Source organism: Vidua chalybeata, chromosome 5, assembly GCF_026979565.1.
Source record: "Vidua chalybeata isolate OUT-0048 chromosome 5, bVidCha1 merged haplotype, whole genome shotgun sequence".
Classification (NCBI taxonomy): domain Eukaryota; kingdom Metazoa; phylum Chordata; class Aves; order Passeriformes; family Viduidae; genus Vidua; species Vidua chalybeata.
Window position 1 is genome coordinate 70,923,310 of NC_071534.1, and position 26,342 is coordinate 70,949,651.

The following is a 26,342-nucleotide window of genomic DNA, read 5'->3' on the forward strand; positions in this document are numbered from 1 at the left end:
TTTGCCTTCCCTGGATCCCCTTTTACCTTCCTTAAATCCTTTATTTTCCCTTGCCTGGATCCCTTTTTTCCCCTTCCTTTAACCCCCTTTTTGCCTTGCCTGGATCCCTTTCTTCCTTTCCCTAAATCCATTTTTTCCCCTTGCCTGGATCCCTTTTTGCCTCTCTCAGGCCGAGCCCCCTGCTCTCTTTATTAATCCCGGGCATCATTTTGCCCCAGTTTGCTGTTCCTTGTCCTGGGAAAGGCAGAGCTGCTCCCAGGATCCAGATGGGATCTCCCAAATCCCAACTGGCATCATTTGAGCTGTTTGCTTCCCCAACCACCACCAACAGAATTTCAGTTGTTTAAACCTTGCAGCTGTTGGGGACAGAGTGACAGACGGTTTGTTTTCTTAATTAAAAAAAAACCAGACCAAAATCTGGAAGCACTCATATTTTAAACTTCAGCCAAAATCTGTTTTACCTTCAAGGGTCTGACTGGGATTTAAGCAAGGCCTCCACTCCCTGCTAAACCATAAATATATTCAATATATGCACGACAAGTGACCTCAGTCCCTGCTGGTTCGCCTCGGCCCTGAGCGTGTGTGCGCACATCCGTGAAGGAGCTTTTGTCCCCAGCCCCGTAACCTGAGCCTGCCTTTGGGCAGGCTCCAGATTTGAGTTTTTTCCCGGATTTTTGAGATTTGAGTTTGCTCCAATGTCAGCCCAGGCTCCGGGAGCCTCGGACTCCCTAAATCCCCGCAGCAGTGGTGGAGGGCGCGGCGCTTTCAGTGTGAAGCCGGGCAGAAGCTCTCCTTTGGTGCCGTGCTTTTGGCTCGCTAATTTGAGGTTTTGTTCAGCTTTGAGATCTCTTGGTGGGTGCGCTGATGAGGGGGGTGGGTTTCAGTGTTGGCTCATTCGCAGCGCACTCGCTTCCTGCGTGGATTTAGGGAATCCGGAGGCTCCTGGAGCTCTGGTGGGAGAGGGCTGGGAAGAAATCATCCCTGAAACTGAGTGGAAAAAGCCATTAAAAAGAAAAATAAGAGTCTTTTAAGGGCTAAAACCTCACTTGTGTCTTCTGTTCCTTGGGCTTCTCCTCAGCTGTCCTTGGCACAACAATTCCATGATATTCCAGCAATTGGGAGACAAATAAGAGTTTTTAAATGTTTAAATCTCACTTGTGTCCTTTGTTCCTTGGGCTTCTCCTCAGCTGTCCTTGGCACAACAATTCCACAATATTCCAGCAATTGGGAGAGGGCTGGGAAGAAATTATCCCTGAGTGCAATCATTCATTAAAAACAAATCAAATAAGAGTTTTTAAATGTTTAAACCTCACTTGTGTCCTTTGTTCCTTGGGCTTCTCCTCAGCTCTCCTTGGCACAACAATTCCCCCAATCTTCCAGCAACTGGGAAGAAATTATCCCTAAAACTGTGTGGAATCATTCATCAAATAAAAAAGAATTAAGAGTTTTTAAGGGACTCGTTGTGAGGTAGGAGTAGGAGAAAGGCAAAGTAGGCTTAAAACTTTAAAAGGGTATGAAGAAAAACTTATTAACAGTAACTAAAAGAGTAATAAAAATCGGAACAAAATGTTTAGAACGCTTCTCCACCCCACACACCCTTTCTTCCCACTGACAATGTAAAGAAACAAAACCTAAAATTTCAGTCAGTTTACCACTTCTAAAATTAGTTTCCTTAGGAGGAGAAGTCTTCCTTGTTGATGTTATGGAGATTTCTCTATAAGGAAAAAAAAACATTTTCTCGTGGCTTTCTCATGCATAGCAGCTGCCTGCTAGAAGAGAAAGACAAAGTTCCGGGGTGTCTTTCCTCCTTAAAATGTTTTCTCACAAAAGCACGTACAAATTCCTAGTAGCTAAAAGTTCTGTATCACTTCTATAAATGTCTCCCGTGTCAAACTAAGAGAGGGCGAGGTAATTCCCTTTATTAGCCTTGAATTCTCAGGGCTACAACATTCCTGAGCAGCCTCGATCTGCTGCTTCAGTGGGGTATTTTTAAAGGATCACATTTCACTCCTGCCGTGCTGCTGGAGGATTCCTGATGCTCCCAAAAGAGAGGGAGGTGGGAAGGGACAGGCCATTTGTAGCAGCCTCTTGTTTGTGGTGTCTAAAAAGGGAGGAGACGGTGCTGGAGACGGTGACTTCACCCAGTTATGAACAGGGAATGTTTGAGCTGAGGGTGCTTTTCACATCTTCTCATTTTCTAGTTATCTTTTCATTTCTTCCCCCCCCCCCCCCCCCGGCAGTGCACCTGCAGCTCTTGTGTTTCAGGTTCGAAAGTGAGAGGTAATTGCAGAGGAAGCTGCAGAGTGCTCAGAAGGAAAAGTAAAGAATGACTTTCCCAAGGAGACATTCTCTCTTTTTCCAGAAGTTTTCCCAGAATCTAGGGGCACAATTGGATGAGTGTTTTTCTCTCAACCTTTTCCTCACCCCAACTCTAGCTGCAAGGAGATAACAAAAAAAACCTGACAAAACCTTTAATCTGGGACAGATAAAACTCCATTTATTGTGGGATTTGTTTGTTTACTCTCTAATCTTGTTCCCAACTTCCCTGTTTCTCTAATCTGGAGGTGAATCCAGGTGAAGCTTTCTGATGGAACCCATGGAAATAAAGCTGAGGCCTCTCTCCTGCTCCAGAAACTTTCATCTTTTTCCCAGAGAATGGCTCTGGAACAGCTCCTTCCAGCTGGGAGAAGGAACCCTCCCACCCCAGGCAGGCCTGGAGCTTGGAAAGCTGATTTTGATCTCTCTCCAGAGCCAACTGTTCTCTTTGACACCTGGAAACAATCAACTCCAATGAGATTAATCCCGATTAATTGGCTAATTGTGAATTAAAAGCGTTTTTCTGAAGGTCACAAGAGGGTGGAAGGTGGAAAAGATGCTCGGGGCTGGGAGAGCCAGGCCAGGCAGCTCCTTCTGGGATCAACCCCGAGGCTGCCAAAGGAGCAGAGCTCAGACTTTTGGGTTGGGTTTTCTCCCAAACTCTCAACCTTGAGCTGCTGCCCAGGGTGGAGTCCCCAAAGCCTTCAGCCCCACTGGGGAGTTGCTTTGCTTTTGAACCTGTTAGAAAAGTCAAGTTTTTTGTTAAAAAAGTCAAGTTTTACCCTTCCACCTTTCCCTGTGGCCAGGGCATTGCAGGGATGAAGAAGGGAGAAAGGTGGAATTTTTTGGTGGCAGCCTGAGAGGTTTAATGTGAAACAAAACCCTTCCCATCCATGCAGGAATTTTGTCAGGGGGAGCTTTGTTTGCAAGGAATTTGTTGTTCGCTCATCACCAGGATTGGCTTTAAGAGGCATCTCAAGAGAGAGTCCTTCCTGAATTATAGATTTCAGAAAAGCTTTTCAAAATCTTCCCTGATCACCTGCACAAGCTGCCATAAATCCAGTTGCCTTTGATTTATTCCCTCGCCACATTTATCCCATTAAAGGCAGTTGTTTGTTGGCCACTGACCTCACTGCTGTGAGGGCCAAGTGCTTTTGATGCTGGTGCTTTTCTTGCCTTTCTTCTCCTTAATTATGGCTTTTCTGGCAGCAATGTTTGTTTGCTCTTGATCTTGGCTGCGATTAAAGCTCTGTTCCAGCAGATTTTCTAGGGCTGCTGAGAGCCTCCCCAAGAGTACAAACACCCACTTTTCCTTGCCATTATCACTTCAAAGTTCACCCAAGCTGGAAACTTCTCCTCCCCTGAAGAAGGTGGTGATTAAAATGCAGCACTTGAGCATAATTGGAAGCTCCAAGCTTGCAGAAAATGTCCAAAGGCTCCAATTCCCAGTAGTTTGTTGTTTTTATTTTTTTCCAAAAGCAGCTTGGGAGTGTCTGGAGCGTGAGGAACCCACAAGCACTGCAGGCAGTTGTCCTTCCAGAGGCCTCAAACAATTCCCAGGGGAGCAGAGTATCCCAAATTAGGAATCCATAGTTTGGCCCGAAGTTACTGGAAAAGACTATTGATACTTTGGGAATCAGTCATTAAAAAAAAAAAAAAAAAAGTCTAATAAGAGTTTTTAAGGGTTAAGGCTCAACTTGTGTCCTTTGTTCCTTGGGCTTGGCACAATAATTCCACAATATTCCAGCAACTGGGAGAGGGCTGGGAAGAAATTATCCCTGAGTGCAATCGTTCATTAAAAAAAAAAAAAAAAAAAATCAGAGTTTTTAAGTGTTTAAACCTCACTTGTGTCCTTTGTTCCTTGGGCTTCTCCTCAGCTCTCCTTGGCACAACAATTCCACAATCTTCCAGCAACTGAGAAGAAATTATCCCTAAAACTGAGTGGAATCACTCATTTAAAAAATCCAATAAGAGTTTTAAAGTATTTAAACCCCACTTGTGTCCTTTGTTCCTTGGACAAGAATTCCACAATCTTGGAGAGGGCTGGGAAGAAATGATCCCTGAAACTGAGTGAATTTGGGTGTGATTTTATGATGGTTTGGGGTTTTTTTTCTGCTATAGAATAGTGTCCAGTGAAACATTTTAAGGTCACTTTTCTCTTTCCCTACGTTTTGAGTGCCCGGGTTTATTAAAATCCTCATGAAGTGGAATGAAATCCTGATTTCACTGGACATCTCTTGTACCTGGTGTGTTCCTCCAAGGGACAGAGAAGGTGTGAGCAGCTCTGGAAATAATCCCTGGATTTTCTGTTAGGATGTGTTGGAACACAGAATGCATAAACCAAGCTGAAGGATAATTTCATGTCCTTTTGCCCTGTGGAATCTCTTCTCTTCCCAGTGCAATTTGGTGTTTCTCCGTGCTTGGAAATGCTGGAAAATGAATTTTCTCATAGGAAAGATGAGCTAAAGACAGGAGAAAGAAAATACCTGTAAACTCTTATTTTTAAACCATGCTGCAGTGATTAAAACCCATGAAAACCTTTCAGCACTTGCCATCCCTCAGTGTAAATGTTGATTATCTTAACACCAGGCTTTTAATTACTTCATGCTGATGATAGACTGCTCATTATTGTCTTGTAAAGCAGAAGTCAAGCTACACTTAGCAAATAATTATCTTCCCTCACAAATCATTATCCTCAACATCCAGTGGAGTTGTTTGTGCTGCTTTAATTAATATTTTCTGGCCAAGCTCATGGCAGGTGCTTTGCAGAATGGGAAACCTCAAAAGGGGGGTTGAATTTCAGACGTCAAAAAAATGGAAAAACGTCCTTGGTGATAAGGATGAGCCCTTCAGTGCTTTTTGATCCAGTGAAATAAAAACGCAGAGGAGATTCTTCTCCTTGTGAGGAGCTGCAGTAATTCTTAATTTTAAAAAATACTTAATTTATAAAAAAAGCACTTGGAGCAGAGCTGGGTGGCAGAGCAGCTCCTGGTGTCTGAGGCAGGTGGTTAAAATACTTAATAATTTCTAAATGAACAAATGATATAAACGAAACTCTTTTCCTGCTCAGACAGGAATGGAGCTCCGAGATGTTCCCAAAACAGAGCCTACAGAAGGTTTTCCTCGTGCTCTCCCAGCCTAAACACATTCCCAGATTCCCTGAGTCTGACAGCTGCTGCTCCTGATCTCAGATCTCTGGGAATGTGCTGAGGAAAGAGATAAAAAGTCTCGTGCAGAGATTCCCACAAGAGCTTCATGGACTGGGCCTTGGGCTTTTACGAGGAGAAGCCCCCGAGCCTCATAATCCAGGAGAACTGGCTGATCCCAAATGATGGGAATGGGTTTTGCATTTTAATATTTATCATTATTTATTGTAGCATTCGATAGTTATACATAACTATATTTTAATATATATATTATATATAGTATGCGTTATATATTATAAAATATATATGATATATCCTATGCACTCTATAATTGTTATCTATTGTATTATTAATAAATTAATAATGATATAATTTTCTTATATACTGTATTATTATAAATATGGCATCATGATATATTATATTATATTATATTATATTATATTATATTATATTATATTATATTATATTATATTATATTATATTATATTATATTATATTATATTATATTATATTATATTATATTATATTATATTATATTATATTATATTATTGTTCCCTATTTATCATTCAAGTGAGAGAATATCCAGGGATGCTCCAAAGCAGGCTGGAGGGTGCAGAAAATACCTGTTAATAGGAATTATTTGATATTTGGTTTGCCAAGGAAGCGTGCAGGAGTTTTCCTGACTTGAAGTCAGGAATGAACCAGAGAGACAAAGCCTGGCTGAACCAAACACTGAGCTGAGTTTGGCTGTAGGAAAGGCTCCATCTATCCCTGCCAAAAACCTGGTTTTGTTTATTTAATCCTCTCCTCAACTCCAGAAACAACAGCCCTGCACTCATTCCCTACTGGATAAAAAGGAATTGTAAAAATCGGAGTTTTAACCCTCTGGGAATGTGGATCTCAGCAGGATCTCTGCTCCCCTGGCTGCACAAAAGCCTTGGAGTGATATTTAAAAAATATTAGATTTAAAATAATAAATCTAAAATATTACATTAAAAATAATTAGATTTTTAAATAATATTTTAATGATATCAGCTTTAAAATATATTTATTTTTAAATACATTCTATTTAAAGGTAATATAATATTTGAAATCCTTCTGAGGTGGAATGAAAGCCTCATTTTACTGAGCACCTCTTCAAACTCCTGGGGCCTAGTGTTCTCCTCCAAGGGACAAAGAATTGGTGGTGAAAATGCAGAATTCACTGCTTGGAACTGGTAAAAGTTTAATAATAATAATAATAATAATAATAATAATAATAATAATAATAATAATAATAATAATAATAGGATTAAAAAAGGACAATATTTCCAGCACTGGAGTGCTCCTGGCCAGCAGCCAAAGAACACATGCTGGGGGGGATACAAACTATTTTATTTTTAAACTGTTACATCACTGGGATATATAAAAACAGAATTTGTTGGTTAGACTTTTAAAAAGTTTAATAATAATAATAGTAATAATGGTAAAAAAGGACAATAAGGATAAAAAATAGTAATAGTGATAAAAAAGGACAATAAGGATAATGAATAGTAATAATGATAAAAAAAGGACAATAAGGATAAAGAATAGTAATAATGATAAAAAAAGGACAATAAGGATAAAGAATAGTAATAATGATAAAAAAGGACAATAAGGATAATGAATAGTAATAATGATAAAAAAAGGACAATAAGGATAAAAATAGTAATAATGATAAAAAAAGGACAATAAGGATAAAAATAGTAATAATGATAAAAAAAGGACAGTAAGGATAAAAAAATAGTAATGATGATTAAAAAAGGACAATATTTCCAGCACTGGGGTGCTCCTGGACAACACCCAAAGAACACACTGGTCTATACAATTTTATCTTTAAACTGTTACATCAATGGGATATATCAAAAACAGAATTTGCTGCTTAGAGTTTTTAAAAGTTTCATAATAATAATGATAAAAAAGGACAATAAGGATAAAAAAATAGTGATAATAATTAAAAAAGGACAATATTTCCAACACTGGGGTGCTCCTGGCCAGCAGCCAAAGAACACACTGGTCTATACAGAGAATTTTATCTTTATATGTTACATCACTGGGATATGTGAAAAACAGAATTCTCTGCTTAGGGTTTTTAAAAGTTTAATAATAATACAACTAATACCGATAACAATGGACAATAAGGATAAAAAATAGTAATAATGATAAAAAAGGACAATAAGGATAAAAAATAGTAATAATGATAAAAAAAGACAATAAGGTAAAAAAAATAGTAATGATTAAAAAAAGACAATAAGGATAAAAAAATAGTAATGATGATAAAAAAAGGACAATAAGGATAAAGAATAGTAATAATGATAAAAAAGGACAATAAGGATAAAAATAGTAATAATGATAAAAAAAGACAATAAGGATAAAAAAATAGTAATGATGATAAAAAAAGGACAATAATGATTAAAAAAGTACAATAATGATTAAAAAAGGACAGTATTTCCAGCGCTGGGGTGCTCCTGGCCAGCAGCCAAACGCCCGCTGTATAAAACAGTGTTATTTTACGGGTGACATGCATATTCATGAGTTTCATGCATTATTCAAACACTCTTGCGAACTTTGGGATGTTTTGGGAGCTCCTTTGTGGGGCTCCTTCACACTCGGGTTTCTCCGCACGACACCCCGGCTGTCGGGTCAATGCATTTTATTTCTGGTGTCCCCACCCTGCTGCTTCCCGTCCTCAGCGGGGACTCAGCGGGTCCCCCTTCATTTAACTCTAATTAGAGCACCCTAATTGCTCTGCTTTGTGGCGCCGGCACCGCCCGGACAGCTCGGGCACTGGATGGCCTGGCGCTGGTTTTAGTTACACAAAAGTCCTTTTTTTTAATGTTGTGCTGCGCTCTGTACCACAATATCTTCATCCGACTGTTATTTCTGTAAGTGATACGTAGATATTATATTCATTGCACTACTACTTCTATGATCAGCACAGTGCATACTCAAACTGATAAATGTGTTATATTTACATATTATATTATATTATGTTATATTATATTATGTTATATTATATTATATTATATTATATTATATTATATTATATTATATTATATTATATTATTATATTATATTATATTATATTATATTATATTATATTATTACATTACATTACATTACATTAACTATATTTTATATATACTATATATAATATACTATATATAATATAATATGTATAGTAATATATATACTATATAACATACTATATAATATATACTATATATACACTATATTATACTATATATATAGTATAATATAGTATAGTATATACAGTGTATATATATACTATATATAGTATAATATATATGTGTATTATTACATTATATTACATTATATGATATTATATTTTATTATATTTTATATGATATTATAGTATAGTATATTATAGTATATTATAGTATATTATTACATTACGTTACATTATATTACATTACATTTTATATGATATTATAGTATAATATAGTATATTATAGTACATTATATATAGTATATATAGTATATTATATATACTATATATAATATAGTATATAATATATAATATTATATATACTATATTATACTATATATATTATAATATAGTATATTGTGTATATATATAGTGTATATATATACTATATATATAGTATAGTATATATATGTATATTATTATATTACATTATATTATATTTTATTATATTTTATATTATAGTAAAGTATATTATAGTATATTATAATATAGTATATTATAGTATATTATTGCATTATATTATATTACATTATATTATATTATATTACATTGCATTATATTATATTATATTATATTATATTATATTATATTATATTATATTTTAAAAGATTTCTAAATCGTTATTCTAAACACTAAATCCTATTTCTAAATACTTTCAATCACTAACAGCATGCATAGGCTAATATATAAAAGCCAATATTATCTGGTCATTTTTCTGGAATTGGTGACTGTGAAGGGAAACTGGGGACAAATAACGGTGGGAAGAGAGGAGGAGGAGGAGGAGGAATTGTGCACTTTGGTCAGGATGGTGGGAAAAGGACAGGATTGTGCTGCTGCCCCACCAGTGGAAAACTGTGGGACAACTTCAGCCCATTCCTGTTCCTATGGAATGGGCCCTGCTGCTTTTCCAGGGAAAAGCCCAGGGAAATCAAGTGAAATCCCTAAAATGCTGCTGCTCTGGCCAGGGCAGGAATGCTCAGTTCCCATCCCACATCCCCACAAGGGTTTCACCTGGGCTTGGATTGGGAATTTTCCCTTCATTTCGTTCGGTTTTCGTTTTGTCTCCAAAGTTCTGCCAAGTAAAGCCCGACCTATAGGACTCCAAAATATTCCTCTTCCTCTGGATTTAATTTTTGGGAACAGGATGGGAGCAAATGACCTTTTCCCAGAAATCCAAAGTGAATGCCCAACTCTAAAATTCCCTGCAGCTCCTTTGAAATAATAAATCTGGCACCCTTCACTTCCCAGGAGCAATTTCTTTAACACCAGAGAAATGCAAAATTCCTCTTGATCTTCCTCATGTCTTCAGGAGGGTGATGATGTTCTTCAGTTTTGCTTTTTAATATCAGAGGGTTTGTTTTCACCAAAATATTTTTTAAATACCCAGGATAAGCTGTAGGGAAATTTTTATTGCCTGAAAAGAAAGATTTCCTCAGTCTTTGCCTGGCTTAATTTTAGAAATGAATTCCTCAGTACGGGCTTATCTTTGCTGGAGATCTGGGGGTAATAATTTCAAATATATATTTATTTCTATATTGTGTGAGATGATCATGATGGAGATGGGATCTCTTGGCATTTCTAGTGGATGGTGCTGTTTGTGGGGATAAATTTGGGACTGGAAGTTCAGGAATGAGAGAGGAATTTTGGTTAAAAAAAACCAGAGTTTAGATCTTAAAATTACAAATTTGGGACCACCCAATTTTACAGACATTTTTTGTACTCAGAGGTTGCTGTCACTGTTTCCTTTCCTGATTTGCATTTCTTTTCTTGGTGGGGTTTTCACCAAAAAAAAAAAAATCTCTTAAAACGGAGCTAAGGTATAAAAGCAAATTCAGTGGAACTGATGGCAAAATTCCCTGATTTTCGCAGGATATTCCATGATTTTTCCCTAAACTGCTTTGTACAATGGATTGACTTCAAGTGCCAGGCAATTTGACTGCCATGGGATGTTCCCATTTTGGCTGATTTACAAGAATTTCCCCTCTGGATACTGGGAAAACTTCACTCCTATTTGACTTCCATCACTTTTTGCATTTTCTTGCTTTTTTTCCCTTTTTCCTTCTTTTTCTTTTCCTGTCAGTATTTTACACTTTCATTTCTGCCTCTCTTCTCTCACCTGAGGGAACAGCAGGAAATTTGGGATCTGGGGAGCATCAAACCACAAAAATTAAAGGAAATTTTCCAAATGCCCAAGAAAGGAAAGCAGAGATAAAGCAATAATATATGGAAATAGGAATTATTCCCAGAAATGTCTGGGATAACAGGACTGGGAAGGAATGGTCAGGTATTTAAAGGTCATTAAGTTGAAGCTTTTCTATTCCCTTATTTTTATACAAATTTCCTGGAAAGCAGCTGCAGTTTAATGGATTATTTCCATGTGTAAATCCATTCCTTGTTCTTTTAATTTCAATTTTGCAGCTTGCTTGCTTCAGCTGGGGAACTTCAGCCCTTTGCTGGGAGAGGTGAACATAATTCCAGGGTTTTCTCCACACCTGGAATGCCAGGAAATCTCTTGGATTGTGGTGGTCCCACACTTCCCACATCCTGGTGAGGAGGGAAACACCTCATTAAAGGTGCTGCCCTAACTGGAATTAATTGGGAATTGCTATTAATTATCTGCCCAAACCTTCAGCTGCAGCTGGGACTGGACAGGGAGGCAAGGCTTGATCACAGCAATTTTATTTTGGGCTCCTTTGAAATGTGCCCAGAAATTCAAGAGAGGTTAGGCTCTCCCAGTAATTTTAAGAGTGAGGAAAAAACTCCAATTATTCCAGCCCTGACTCTCAAATGTTTGGATGGATCCCAGATGGACAAGGAGATTTTTTTTTCTCCTTCAGCAGCACTCTGTGCTTGTCAAGGAGCTTAAAAAAAAAAAAAAAAAGGGTTTATGCTCTGAAAATATAAAACACATTTTATAAGACACATTTACAGGTCCTACAAGCTCCCATTTGGGTGGTTCTCTGCTCCCCTTTATTTTGGTGAAGCCAAAGAAAACCCAGACTAAACAACAACAACAACAAAAAAAAGGCACCTAACCAAAAATCTCTTTGGAATTGCAAATCCAGGTGGGCCCCACCTCGTGTGGAGGTGGAGGAACAACTCCAGGCCGAGTTTTCCTGCAGGTTTGAGCAGGCATTTCCAAGGATAAACAGCACCAGGCTGGATTCCTGCCCAGCTGCCCTGGCCTCGGGGTCTCTGATGTCTCTGAGGTGCAACAGTTCCTTCACAGAGGAAAAGAAAAGCTTAAAACCCCCCCAAAAAAAGCCTGGTGGAGATCCATCCCTGAGGGTGGGGCTGGAGGGGAGGTTTAGTAGGAAAGGGTTAAACAGGATTCCCTTTGCTGGGCGTTATTCCAGAGGCTCCAAGGTTTGCATCCCCCTGATTCCAGCAGGCAGAGACCCCCCAGGAGCCTCGGGAAGAGTCTCAGGCTTCTCCCTTTGCCCTCTGCTTTTTCCTGGAGCACTTTCTCCTTCCAGAGGATGAACCAAAGGACTCCAGAGCCGCTTCTGGCTCAGGAAGAGCTTTACAAAAATTCCTTTTTCATTCCTTTCCTCTCCCTCTAGGTGTCACCACTGGATTGGGAATCAGAGCTTTTCCTTTCCGTTCCAACCACAGCGTTGGAATTTCACTCCTGCTTTGGGTGAAATATTTAATATTTCCTATAATTGGGATTGATTTCATTTTACCCAGTCAAATGCAGCAAGGCTGAAAGGAAATAATTCCTTAATACTTCAAGGTGATTTTTTTTCCCCTTTCCTGCACTGAATGAATATTTATGGAATGACAGAAAGAGTTGGGTTGGAAAACTCCAAAGGATTTTAAGGACCTTAAAGCTCATCTCATTCCTCACTTCCCATGGGCAGGGACACCTCCACAAGCCCAGCTTGCTCCAAGCCCTGTCCAACCTGATTTTAAATATCCTGAAATATCCTCAAATACCCACACTGCCTGCTGCCATGGCCCTTTCCTGAACCTTTGCAACTCCCAGGTTCCCTGGGGAGGGTAAAAAAAAGAAAAAAGGAAGCAGGTGAAGGTGTCCAGGATGCTCCAGGCTCTGAGCACGTGGGTGGGCTGGGAGTGTTCCTCACCTGGGTCCTCACTTAAAAGCTTCCTGAGCAAAAGTTGTCTGGGTGGTTTGGGAGAGCCCCGGATGTGCTGATCCCAGCATCTGAGAGACCACAGGAGCTGATTGCATCAAGGTGCAATTAAACTGATTTCCCTCCCACACACCCAGCAAGGTCTCCAGACTCTGGAGCTGCTCCGTGTCTGCCTCGGGGAGAAGGAGCAGTTACAGAGCTTGGCTCCCTTTAAACTCGGGTTTGAAGAGCTTTTCCAGTGAATCCAGGTTTGAACCTCTACACACGAGCTTTTCCAGTGAATCTGAGTGGTTTCATTCCTAGGGGTGATTTTTTACATTCCAGTTGTGTTCATGAGTCCCTTAAACTCCTCCTGTGGCTGTCCCTGGAATGTCCAAGGCCAGGCTTGGAGCAGCCTGGGATAGTGATTTCCTGGCATTCCAGGTGTGGAGAAACCCTGGAATTATGTTCACCTCTCCCAGAAAAGGGCTGAAGTTCCCCAGCTGAAGCAAGCAAGCTGCAAAATTGAAATTAAAAGAACAAGGAATGGATTTACACATGTAAATATTCCGTTAAATATTCCATTCCCTGCCCATGGAATTGGAGGAATTTTTAAAGAGCCTTTCCAACCCCAAACCGTTTTGTTCTGAACTGCTTGAAAAATATTACCCAGAGAGCACTAGGAAGCATTAATTAATTAATTAATGACGTGCACTCAGGTTCCTCCACAAATGACCTTGCTGTTTGTTCCATGGGACTTCGTACAGTGATCCTGGCAGCAGCTGCCTTGGATACTGCTGAATTCCTTGGATACTGCTGAATTCCTACAAGCCCCTCGTGTTTTTAGGTTAATTTCGATTTTTTTGGTGATTATCTCCTTGCAGCAGGGCTGTTGCACTGTCACTCCTCCACATCAGGGGGGCAGCTCTGAGCTTGTTCTGCAACTTAAATCGGTTTTCTTTGTGTGTTTGTGAATAATCTTTAGAACAGACAGATTAATTTTCCTACTCACTGTCCAGGAATGTTCTCCTGAAGGTGAGGCTGAGCTGAGGGAGATTCAATAATGGTTTTCCTGTGGCCATGTCTAACAGACTTTCTCCTCTCTAAAAAAAAAAAAAAAAATCTGCTTTTTCCCCCCCTGCCCTGGGAGATTTATTTTGTGTGTGGGTGGTTGGTTTGTTTGTTGTAAGAACTAGGAATTACTGTAATGCTTTAATAAAACTTCTTTATTACTCTGTGATTCAAACCTGCAAACAAACTTCAGGTGTATTTATATTTCTGCCATGGAAAGAGATGAGAGGCTCTGAACTCTCCTCCCTTTCTCCTCGTGTTTTCTGCCTTGGCCCCTGAGCTGCTTTTCCCTGCCAGGCTCCATAAAATTCTCCCTGGAGGCAGCAGTTCCTCGTCTGCTGCACTAACTGCATTTTCCTGCATTTCTTAATCCTCCACTCTTGTTTTGTCTCAGTTTTGAGCTCTTTTTTTTTTTTTTTTTTTTTTTTTCCTCCTTGCAGGCCTTTTATTTCTTTATCCTTTATCTGCTCCTGCCTCCAAAACCTCCATGGGTAAATAACCAAATAAAATCCACGATTTTCATCTCCACAAGGAGAATTTGAGTGAAACCTGATCCCTGCCACCATCCATGTCTAGATTAGGAGAAAAGAAGGGATCTCAAGCTGGAAAATCCATCCAGGACCTGAACCAAATCATTGCATGTTGGAAATAAAAAACCAACAATTGCAGAGCTGATTTTCCTCTCTTGTTTTCCCACCAGGAAGGAGAGGAGGCTCTTTTTATCCTCTTTGCAGGCCTTTCTTCTCTTTGTCCTTTACCTGTTCCTGCCTCCAAAACCTCCACAGACAGACAACAAAAAAAAAAAAAAATCCAGGATTTTCTTCCCCACAAGGAGATTTTGAGTCAGACCTGTCCTGGCCACCATCCATGTGTAGATTAGGAGAAAAGAAGGGATCTCAAGCTGGAAAATCCATCCAGGACCTGAACCAAATCATTGCAGAGCTGATTTTCCTCTCTTGTTTTCCCACCAGGAAGGAGAGGAAGGTCACAGGAAAATCAGGAGATACCCAAACACACACAGAGGGGCAGGGAGGGCTGAGAAAATTTTATTTTTGGTTTTCTGTTGGGGTTCTGTGAGTGCAGGTTTAGCTCAGACAGGGATCCCAACACCTCTCCTAAAGTTCAGGGCTGAAACGCTGCAGAAGAAGGGAATCCAGGGATCTCCAAAGTGCTGCAGAAGGGAGGTTCAAGGTTAAAACAGCCTGAGGAAAGGGAATTCATCTTGCCTAAGCACAATGAAAGGGCTTGAAATGAATGAAATCAAAGAGAGCAAACGCTGCTGGAGCACAGGAGCTCTCCTGGCTGTGTCACCTGAGCCCAGGTCACTGCTGCTGGCTCCTGCCCGGCCTATCAGCCCTAAATGTGTTTGCTTTTTTGCCATTTAGCAAGGGCACAATGAAAGGGACTGTGCCTCGAAAAGTAAAAGCATTAAACAAACTCTTTTGTCAGAGCAAAGTACACCTTCAGCTCCTTGTAATGTTTAAATATTTAAAATATGAAGTCACTCGGTGCTGCTTTACCACCCAGCCAGCCAGGCCTGCTTCTCTTCCATCTTCCCCTGAAATTGTACAGACATTACAATCCCCAGCTCCACCCTGCAGCCATTTCCTGCCTCCTGCTCTTTTCTGAATATTCTTTTGCTCTTTTCAGCTCCATTTTCTCCTCCAGGATTTTTTCTGATTATTCTTGTGCTCCTTTCCAGCACCATTTTCTCCTCCAGGATTCCCAGACTGTTCTCCTGCCCAAATCTACTCCTGGCCCCCGTTTCTTTTTTTTCTCCTGTGGGATAAATGCTAATCCCCCTCAGCAATGCAGGGCAGCTTTTTATAGCCCTGCTGAAGCCAGCCAGGTGAATTTCCCTAAGGACAAGGCCCCTCTGCCCCAGGTGCTGCTCCCAACAATGATTTGGGTGCTAAATAGGACAAGGCTGACGTTTGTGAGGCTCCTTTTTCCTTCACTCCACCACTTTTGGAGCTTTCAGCTTCATCTGACAAATTTATCGACTTTTCCAGTCCTTGTCCAGTCTCATCCCAATCCCACCAGGATAACTTTTGGCAGGAGTCCTGCAGCTCAGTTGTGTCTTTGGGGTGTTGCTGATGCCCCAGAGTTTAACTTCTATATTTTTTCAGACTCTGAGCTGCTTTAGTGTGTGGGTCTGAGCTTCACATTATGGGATGGCGAGCTCTGTGCACAGAGCAGGGAGACAAAACAATTCCTGCTCCAGCTGGGCACCAAGGACAAATGATCCAAAGCTCAGGCCCAGGAGCACAAACAGCGTGGGCTGGAGAGAGAAAAACAAGCAGGATGGGAGTGCCTGGGCTAAAGCTGGAATGGGACAATGAACTGCAAGGTGCAAATGGAGCAGAGCTGATCCCAGTGAGAGCCCCCGGGAGCGCTCGTGCATTTTGGGACCATTTTGGTTCCTCTTGGCTGCAGCCCTGGCTGGGCTCTGGTGCTGCCCAAGGTGGATCCATGCAGGAGATCCTTGGAATAAATCCCTGCTTTGTTCTTTAGCTCTGCCCAGCCTCTGCTCCAGCTCAGCCTCCACAGGGCATCATTCCCACCACTGAAACTGGCAGGGAAAAAAAGGGATTTGACCTCTCCCACCTCAGTCCCGCTGAATTTTATGGCTTCTGCAGAACTGGAAAAATGCTGCCTCGGATCATTTTAAATCCGAGCTAAAAAAGGGGAATTTGTGTCTGTCAGCACTCAGTGTGTGTTTTCCTGTGGGTTCTCTTGTGATAACTCCTGATATTTATTGGATCAAGCTCAGTTCCCACAAGAACTCAAAATAGTTGTCTGGATTTGAAGCAGCGTGGTCCTCCTTGGCTCCCAGGGCTTCTGGGCACTTGGAATTCCTCTGGCCAGACCCCTGTCCCCAGGGAATGCTCAAAATAGGGATCCCAGGGGAAGGGGCTCATGGGGGTGACACTTAGGGATGTTTAAATCCCACTGATGCCAGCTGAACTGGCTGGAAACATTCACAAATTTCAGTGTTCTCATGGAGCCCTCGAGAGGCTGATTTTGTGGGAATGTAGAAAAGGCAGGTAAAGTTAATTTGGAGGGGTTGGTGGTTCATTAAACATCCAGAGAGCTCCACTCTGCTCCATAAAAACTCTGGAAATTCCTCATCTCCCCATCCACTTTCTATGGGACACTGCTTTCCTGAAGGGATTTCTGTGTCCAACATTTGCTTCCTATCTCTTTCCTTGGACACAGATTCCTCAACCTTCCTTCATGACATTTTCTAACATCTTTGCATCGACAAATCTGCTTTTATTTTGACTTTATTTTTATTTTCTTTGTACTGCTGGTGGTTTTTCTAGACCACAGAACTCCGTGCTGACCTTGGGACTAAAATTGCTGAGGAACTATTTTGAGTAATCTTTAGTCAGGCTTTATTCTAAGCCTTTCCAAGTACCTGCTATCAATGCCCAGCTAGGATGACACCAGCAAGTGAGGCAAAAATGGATTTATGAACGTTACGTCTAGAAATTTCAGGAGCTGGTGCCTCCTACCGAGATTCATTTCACCTAAAAGCCGATTGCTTAAATCTGAGCCTCACCCAGGGTTCCTTTATAGCCCCTGCAGCAAGAGAGGCGCCTCAGGGCAGCTTCAAATGCTTGGCTGGAGGTGTCACCGTCCTGCAGGAGTGACAGGAGGGCCTGGGCAGCTGGGGACAGATGAGATCAGCCCCAGCCGGGAACGGGGGAGCTGAGTTTGGCATGTGGAGATGGCCTGGGGGCTTTATTTCTGTTCTGGGGTTTAATGAGCAGGATTAGCCCCAAGCTCCTCGTTCAGGGCTGATTGACAAGGGCCTGGTGCACCCAAATTCGTGCTTTGGGAGCCTTTGGGATCCTGTGCCAGGGCTGCTCCTGCAGCACCCAAATTTGTGCTTTGGGAATTGGGAAATCCTGCTTTGGGAGCTTTTGGGATGCAGCTTTGGGAGCTTTTGGGATCCAGCTTCAGGAGCTTTTGGGATCTTGGGCTCTGCATCTCCTGTGCCAGGGCTGCTCCTGCAGCACCCAAATTTGTGCTTTGGGAGTTTTTGGGGGATTCAGCTTTGGAAGTTTTTGGGATCCTGGGTTCTGCACCTCCTGGGCCAATGCTGCTCCTGCAGCACCCAAATTTTTTGGGATCCCACGCTCTGCATCTCCTGTGCCAGAGCTGCCCCTGCAGCACCTAAATTTGTGCTTTGGGGATTGGGGGATCCAGCTTTGGGAACTTTGGGATCCTGGGCTCTGCATCTCCCGTGCCAGGGCTGCTCCTGCAGCAGGGACAGTCCTTGCGTAGATGCTGAGGAGCAAAATATTTTGGCAGCAGCTGCATGGCTTCTTCCTCAGCCCTGCCTCCTCCTCCTCCTCCTGGGTGTTTGCATCACAGCCCAGGAAAGGAAAGCACAACCAGCTCCGGAGTGGCAGATCCTGGGAATGTGCTTACTCACGGAGCAGATGATGCTCCTTCCTTCCGTCAGCACCTTTCATTCTTCTCTCATTCAAGGAGAAAGTTTTCCTCTTTCCAGTGATGGATTATTGGCATAATCCTCTCTGGCCTGCTTGGGGAATGGAGCTCTCTGCCTGTGTGGGGAGGAGAGTTTATTCCTGCCATATGGAATGGGGGATGTTTGGTGGGGGGAGAGCTGGGGATGCTCTGAGGCATCGGGAGGTTCAGGTTGTTGTGATAGGTACAAATTAAAGGGGGAAATTAGGATAAATATCAGGGAGAGATTCTTTCCTGTGAGGGTGCTGAGACCCTGGAGCTGAGGTTGTGGCTGCCCCTGGATCCCTGGAAGTGTCCAAGAAAAGTGGGAGAAGAGAAGGCTCCAGGGAAACCTTGGTGCTGCTTCCAGAGCCTGAAGGGGCTCCAGGAGAGCTGCAGAGGGACTGGGGACAAGGCCTGCAGGGACAGGACACAGGGAATGGCTCCCACTGCCAGAGGGCAGGGATGGATGGGATCTTGGGAATTGGGAATTCCTGGCTGGGCTGGAATTGCCAGAGCAGCTGGGGCTGCCCCTGCATCCCTGGAATGTCCCAGGAAGGATTGGAGCAGCCTGGGATAAGGGAGGTGTCCCTGGAATGAGCTTTGAGGTCCCTTCCAACCCAAACTGGTCAGGGATTCTGGGATTTGGGACACTCAGAATCCATCCCAAGGGATTTTTATGGAAAATGGGGATAGAAAAGAGAGGAAAAGGGAAGGGAGACCCTTCATGGTTTCCTGAGATTCCAGGTGAAGCCCCTGGGTCCATGAATGAATTGGAGAGGAGATGGAGCCAATGTCAGGCTGGGAGAGCTGGGAATGATCCCCTGGAGAAGGGAAGGATCCAGGGAGAGCTTCCAGCACATTCCAGGCCCTAAAGGGGCTCCAGGAGAGCTGCAGAGGGACTGGGGACAAGGCCTGCAGGGACAGGACACAGGGAATGGCTCCCACTGCCAGAGGGCAGGAATGGATGGGATCTTGGGAATTGGGAATTCCTGGCTGGGCTGGAATTGCCAGAGCAGCTGGGGCTGCCCCTGCATCCCTGGAATGTCCAAGGTTGGGCAGGTTTGGAGCAGCCTGGGACAGTGGGAGGTGTCCCTGCCATGGCAGGGGTGGAATGAGAATCTTTCAGGTTTTCTCCAACCCAATTCTTTCCAATGGAATTCCATGATTCCATTGACCCTCTCCCAAAATTCCCACTGTTGAGGTGAGGTGGCTTCCTGAGTGTGCTGTGGACAAGGTGGGATCTTCCAGGTTTCTCTCTTGGTTTAATGTGTCCTCAGACTTTCCAGAACTCACAGTCCTGGGTATTTTATCCCTAATTTCCTTGAATCTGGAAAACCATGGTGGCACTGGGTGATCCTTAATGTCCTTCCAACATCTCCTGCCCACTCTGTCCTCCATGGACTGTTCCAGGATTGCTGGCTTTTCCCTGGAGCCCAGATTTCTGGGATATTTATGGAGCACAATGGCAGTTCCAGATGGGCTGTGCAGCTGCAGAGTGATCCCAGCTCCAAGATTTTCACGTGGAACCTTCTGCTGCTGCCAGTGCCAATGTTTGTGGAGCTGGGGCATCAATGAATTCCCTGGAACAAGAATCCCACAGGGATTAAGGACCTTTGGTACCTGGTTCATGTCACTGCTGAGCTGCTCTGCATTTACTGAAGCACAAACATTGGAATAACCTGGACAGCTGGAAAGGGATTGGGGTGGGAAAAGAGGAGCCTGGAGTGTCCTTTTTTCCACAATTGGGATGGGAAAAAGAGGAGCCTTGAGTGGGTTTGTTTTTTTTTTTCCACTATTGAGATGGGAAAAGAGGAGCTTGGAGTGTCCTTTCTTCCATTATTGGGATGAGAAAAGAGGAGCCTGGAGCGTCCTTTTTTCCACTATTAGGATGAGAAAAGTGGAGCCTGGAGTGGATTTTTTTCCATTATTGGGATGGGGAAAAGAGGAGCCTGGAGTGTCCTTTTTTCCACAATTAGGATAGGAAAAAAGGAGCCTGGAGTGGGTTTTTTTCCCCACTATTGGGATGGGAAAAGAGGAGCCTGGAGTGTCCTTTCTTCCACTTCTGGGATAGGGAGAAGAGGAGCCTGGAGTGCCTTTTTTTTCCATTATTGGGATGAGAAAAGAGGAGCCTGGGGTGGTTTTTTTCCCACTGTTGGGATGAGGAAAAGAGGAGTTTTGAGTGTCCTCCTGAAATATCTTTTCCCCTATGGAAAGCTCTGCCTGTCAACCCTAAGAGGGAGCTTTGGATTTGCTTGGAGCAGAGTGGGGAGGGAAGTGTGAGGGCAAAGAGGGAGGAAAATGTTTGGCTCAGAAGGGAAGTGTGTGGTGGGAAGATATCCCTGAATCCTCAGCTGGAGCTGCTGCCCTGCTGGCACTGGAGAGCTGTTAATGGGCAGGTCAGGAGGGTGATTATTCTGGGATATCAGTGCTTGTTTAATCTCCTCAGGCCTTATCTCCAGTTCAGGGATTGCTGCTGGGATATTCCAATACCTGCCAGGAGCAAACCCTGCCTGGAAAATCGCTCCTCCCAGCCAGTGTGAATCCCACAAAACTGACCACAGATCCAATGCTCTCTCTCTAATTCCAACCTGCTCCAAGGCGCTTCCTGTGAGAGGCAGAGCTTGTGCCAAGAGAAAAGAACAAAGTAATGGCAATTCCAGAAAAGCACAGGGAGTTCTCAGCTCCACGGGAGCGCTGCTCAATCCCATCCTGTGGATTCTTTAACTTCTTTCCTGCCTCTGTCAGGGTCGGGATGGAAGCTCTCAAGATGGTGTTTGGTGTTCAGACTCAAATGTTTGTGAGTTCTTATCTGTATTACAGTCCTACAAGTGGTGAGTTCTACAGCGTTCTGCTAGCAGAATTAGTAATTAGAATTACTAATTAGTAATTAGAATTACTAATTCTAATTTTGTAGCTACAAAATGGCCAACTGCTTTTCTCTACAAGGCCTTTTGAGGATAAACTGTCCAATTAAGAAATGGCACCTCAATTATTTTCACTTTTAACCCAATACCCAACACCCGTGCCTGCAATGTGGACTTTTTTATCCAATTACACAAAACCACCCAAAGCCATGGAGAAGGAGGTGAAGAAGAAGGAGCAGCCTCTGCCCCAAAACCTCCATCATGCTTTATAGATATTCCTGTATTCTAAACCCTTAAACTCTGAGTTTCCCACCCTGTGATATCACACACTTCTATCCAAACTCCACCCCCACAATCCCAGTTCTGTCATTCCATTTTGGAAGCTTCTCCACGGCCTCAGGTCAGTGCAGTGTTCTCTTGGGGGTCAGTGCCTGCCAGCACAGAAAACCTAAAATTCCCAGCAGCCAGGCTTCCAACACCATCCCTGCTTGGGAGTGTTTCCCATCCCTGTTTAACTCCTACTGGCAAGCTGAGCCTGCTGGAATTCCTAAATTGGAATTACCCTGCAAATTATTGCAGTTTTCAAACCACATTTCCAGAGAGCCACCCAGCATTCCTGTTTAATCCTATTTGCTCCCGATTTAATTAGGGCTGCAAGGATCCCACTTGAACTCCAGGCTGGGTTCACCAAATTTTCCAGTTCAATCAAATTAAAATACTGAGTTCTTCTGTCTTGCTTTTAGAAGTGTCAAACGTTTGTCAATAGAGTTTTCTTCAAGCAAAGCTTTTCCCCTGGAGCCTTGCAAGATAAGGAACTGTGACAAGCCCAGCCTAAGTGCCTTGAGGCAGGCTTTGTTTGCACACAGCTTGGGAGGCCTCTTCCAGCAGCCAAAGCCTCTGGATATTGTGGAAATATCAACTCTTAACAAGTTGAAAATATTTTTTTTTCTCCTCTGCAGAAAAGCTTTGCATTCAAATTCAAAAATTCTTTGTGGAGCTTTCTTGTTCTTATCATTCCAAGCAGGATTCACTGATTGTTTGGGGGGAAAAGACCTAATTTTAATCTATTCCTGTTCTGTTCACTATCTTAAAACTGGTTTATATTTAAGAACATCTTGCTCTGAAAACACACACAAAAAAAAAAAAAAAAAAAAAAAAAAAGGAGGTTGGAAGTCAGAGGGGAAGGAAACAAAAATTGCTGTCCAGCCTGAAGAATTTATTTTGGAACTTCCAAAAAATTCAGAGTCCTGCCAGATCAAAGCATTTCTGCAGTTTCCTGGAGAAGTCATCAAAAAGAAGGGAATAAAAGGGGGCAGGCTGTCGAATGGTGCTGACTGGGCAGTGCTGACTTACAGGAAAAAGGGAGAAAAACGACATTAATGGGAATTTGCTCTGCTGTGCCTCACCCTCTGACTGATGGAAGCTCTTTGCACGCCCTTTGTGGCTTCTTTTGCATTCTTGCTGACCCCAAAATCCCATTTATGGCTTTTCTCCCCCTCCTTTCTTAAAACCAAGCAGCAAAAACCAATGTACAAAAAACCCGACCTGCATCTGGTGAAGAGAAGCAGTGAAAAGTTTACGAACAACGTAAGACTCGATAGAAAAATCTGCCTTTTTTTTGACAAATAGCTTTAAGATTCGAGGGTGTTTTTGCAGTGCTGTTGAACTTTACTTGAGGTAAATCATTCCCAGGACAAATATGGCCAAGTGCTGAGTGCTTCCATAGGATCCTGGCAGGAGGATCCCACTGTTTATCCAAGGAAGGTGGGGAACAATGAGCGTTTCCTACTCTGCTCCCAAAGCCAAACAATCGAGCTGCCCACTCTCCTTTATCAATTCCTTATCTATTAATTACCCAAACTTCCTCTATTAAGATTATTGGGGCCACATCTCCTCCTCTGCTATGTTGCCAAACGGGTTTTGCCTTCAGGGCTTCTCTCTCAGCGTTGGGGTGACTTTTCTGACTAGAAAATCCCACTGGATTTCTCTCTTTGAAGGTTAAAAATATTCCCTATGGATCATCAGCATGGCAATCTCTGTTTGAACAGAATTATTTTCTCTTGGCAGTGCCATCATTTGCTGGGAAAAGCCTGGAACATTTCATTTCTTGAAGCAAACACAGGGTACCAAAACAGAAATGTTTGTTCTCTTCTGTACAAGGTTGGCCTGAGTTTGGAGGGATTTGTTTTGCCTCGATGTTTTACATCTGCAAACTTTTATTTTTGTGCCTTCTCATAACCCTGAACTCCTTAATCACTCTGAGGTATGAATCAGCCTGCCCTAATTAACCTTTTGTGCTCCTGCTGAGGTGAGGAGAGAGTCTGGCTGCTCACCCTGCCCCAAACAGGAATTCTGCTGCACACAGAGCCCTCGAGGATCTGTTCCTGCCACAACCTGGGCCTGTCTGGGTGACAGTGACACAGCTGGGATGTCCCTCCTGGAGCAGCTTCCCAGTAAACAGGGCCATGAAGTCCAGCTGGTGCCAGCTGGACACTTTATTTTGCTCTCTTCAGATCCTAAAATATTCCAGCCAGGCCACTCCGAGCTCGGTTCAATCCATCACGGAGTGTTTTGAGCAGTGCTCAGCTCTGCTTCTCCTCACGTTGATTTGTGGAGGGAAAACTTCCAGGATGGTTCCAGGGCATCGTCAATGACCTTTAACTCACCTGGACTGGCTTCAGCTCCGTGCCAGGGATGGCCCCTGAGCAGTCCTGAGTCAGCCCTGATTCCAGGAATCCACGTGAGAGCAGGCAGCTGGCTCAGCTGGGCTTTGGAAGGGCTGCAGGGAGAGAAACCCAGCCCAGGCCTGGTGCCACTGCTCAGGGCTGGAATGGGAGCTCAGCGTCATCGTCATCATCGTCATCATCTTAGTCATCATCATCATCATCATCATCATGGTCATTTCTGCTTCGCTCTCTTCTCGTTTCACTCCTCTAATTAAACTGCTGAAGAAGAAATCATGGAATGAATCATGGGAAAAGACCTCAAAGCCCATCCAGTTCCCACCTTTCCTGGGACACCTCCCACTGTCCCCATGTCCAGCCTGGCCTGGGACATTCCAGGGATGCAGGGGCAGCCCCAGCTGCTCTGGCAATTCCAGCCCAGCCAGGAATTCCTAATTCCCAAGATCCCACCCCAATCTCCCTTTCCCAGGGAATTCCCTCCATTCCCAGCTCTCCCAGCCTGGGATTGGATCCAGCCCCACCCCGACTCTGCTCCAGGAAGGAATTTTGGGATCCGGGGGCTTCACTGCGAAGCTCGGGACTCCAGGAAGGGTCTCCCTTCCCTTTTCCATCCCCAACTTCCATAAAAATCCCTCGGGATGGATTCTGAGCCTCCTTGATCCCAGAATCCCGGAATGGTTTGGGTGGGAAGGGACCTCAAATCCCATCCCATTCCAACCCCACCATCCCAGGCTGCTCCAGCCTTTCCTGGGACATTCCAGGGATGCAGGGGCAGCCCCAGCTGCTCTGGCAATTCCAGCCCAGCCAGGAATTCCCAATTCCCAAGATCCCATCCATCCCTGCCCTCTGGCAGTGGGAGCCATTCCCTGTGTCCTGTCCCTGCAGGCCTTGTCCCAAGTCCCTCTGCAGCTCTCCTGGAGCCCCTTTAGGGCCTGGAATGTGCTGGAAGCTCTCCCTGGATCCTTCTCCTCTCTCTCCAGGGAACATTCCCGGTTTTCCAGCCTCCCCTGCCCATCCTGGTGCTCCCAAACCCCAGGAGGGAGGAGCAGCAGCTCTGGGACAGCTCTGGGGTGCACAAACCCCCCCTGGAGTTGAAGGGAACTTCTCCATCCAACATTCCAACATTCCACCCCTCTCCTGGGAGCTGGGACTGCCTCTCCCCCAGCTGAGGGACAAAGCCCAGGAGCTGCAGCTGGAGCTGCAGGAATTCCTCTCCAGCTCCCGTGGACAGCTGGAAAACCAAAGTTCCCTGTGGGGATTTGGGAGCCTGAAGCCCGTCAGACACCTCCGGCCAAAACCGCTGCAATTCCCAAATGAATTCCTCCTTGTTTCCACGGCTCTGCCGTCCTGACATGGGTGACTGGGATTTCTCTGGGTGGTTTTCCACCCTCCTGGGGCTTCCAGGCCACCATCTGCCTGCTGCTGGCCTTGGAAATGAAGATTCCTGGGATATTCTTCATCCCAAAATACAAATTCCTGCCTTCCTGGAGGCTCCATCCATTCTACCTTTGGGCATAGTCTGCAGGCCATTAATTATCTTTAATTTTCCATCTCCAGTAAAGGAAGGTTTAATCAAACTCCTCAATTTCCTCAGGTGAAATGTTGGGATTCTTCCTTTTCCTGGGAAAAAAAAACAAAAACTATTTGAAGTTTCAAGTTCAGATTTTCTCCCTGAGCAGAATGTACTCTTCTAAATCCCAAATAATGTTCCCTTCCAGAGGTTTCTGTGGAATGCAGCTCTTGGAAATGCCACTTTCCTTCCTGGAGCAGTGTCCTGGACACAGGGATGGTGTCCAGAGGCTGATCCTGGAGCTTGTGTGATCCAAGGAAAAGTCTTCTCTGATCTTAAATACATTGGAATTGTGTTTATGGTATTTTCTCCAGTTTTTGCCCTGCATCAGACACATTCCTGCCCCAGAATCTGGGAATGAAGGGAGTGAAATTCAGAGGATTTGCAGCCCTCTGTTATTCCCAGATTTTTGAGAATCCCATGGCATCTTGGGATGAGGAAGAGGAGGAAAAAAAGACAGAAAAAGGGGGAAATCTCCCCCCAAAAAAGTGGGAAAAAATTTGTGTGACTCATTTGGGATCAGACACATTCCTGCCCCAGAATCTGGGAATGAAGGGAGTGAAATTCAGAGGATTTGCAGCCCTCTGTTATTCCCAGATTTTTGAGAATCCCATGGCATCTTGGGATGAGGAAGAGGAGGAAAAAAGACAGAAAAAGGGGGAAATCTCCCCCAAAAAAAGTGGGGGGAAAAAATTGTGTGGCCCATTTGGGATCAGACACATTCCTGCCCCAGAATTTGGGAATGAAGGGAGTGAAATCCCTGAAGTTCAGAGGATTCACAGCCCATGGTTATTCCCAGGTTTTCCATAATCCTATGGCATCTTGGGATGAAGAAGAGAAGGAGATGCCTGAGAGAAAAGGGGGAAATCTCCCCCCCAAAAAAGT

General features: G+C 43.5%; 1 protein-coding gene across 1 annotated transcript in view; it reads left to right on the forward strand.

Annotated features, from left to right (window-relative positions):
• Positions 1 to 26,342, forward strand: part of NET1 (neuroepithelial cell transforming 1) — a 59,517-nt gene that overhangs the window by 1,840 nt on the left and 31,335 nt on the right. The window lies entirely within an intron of this gene.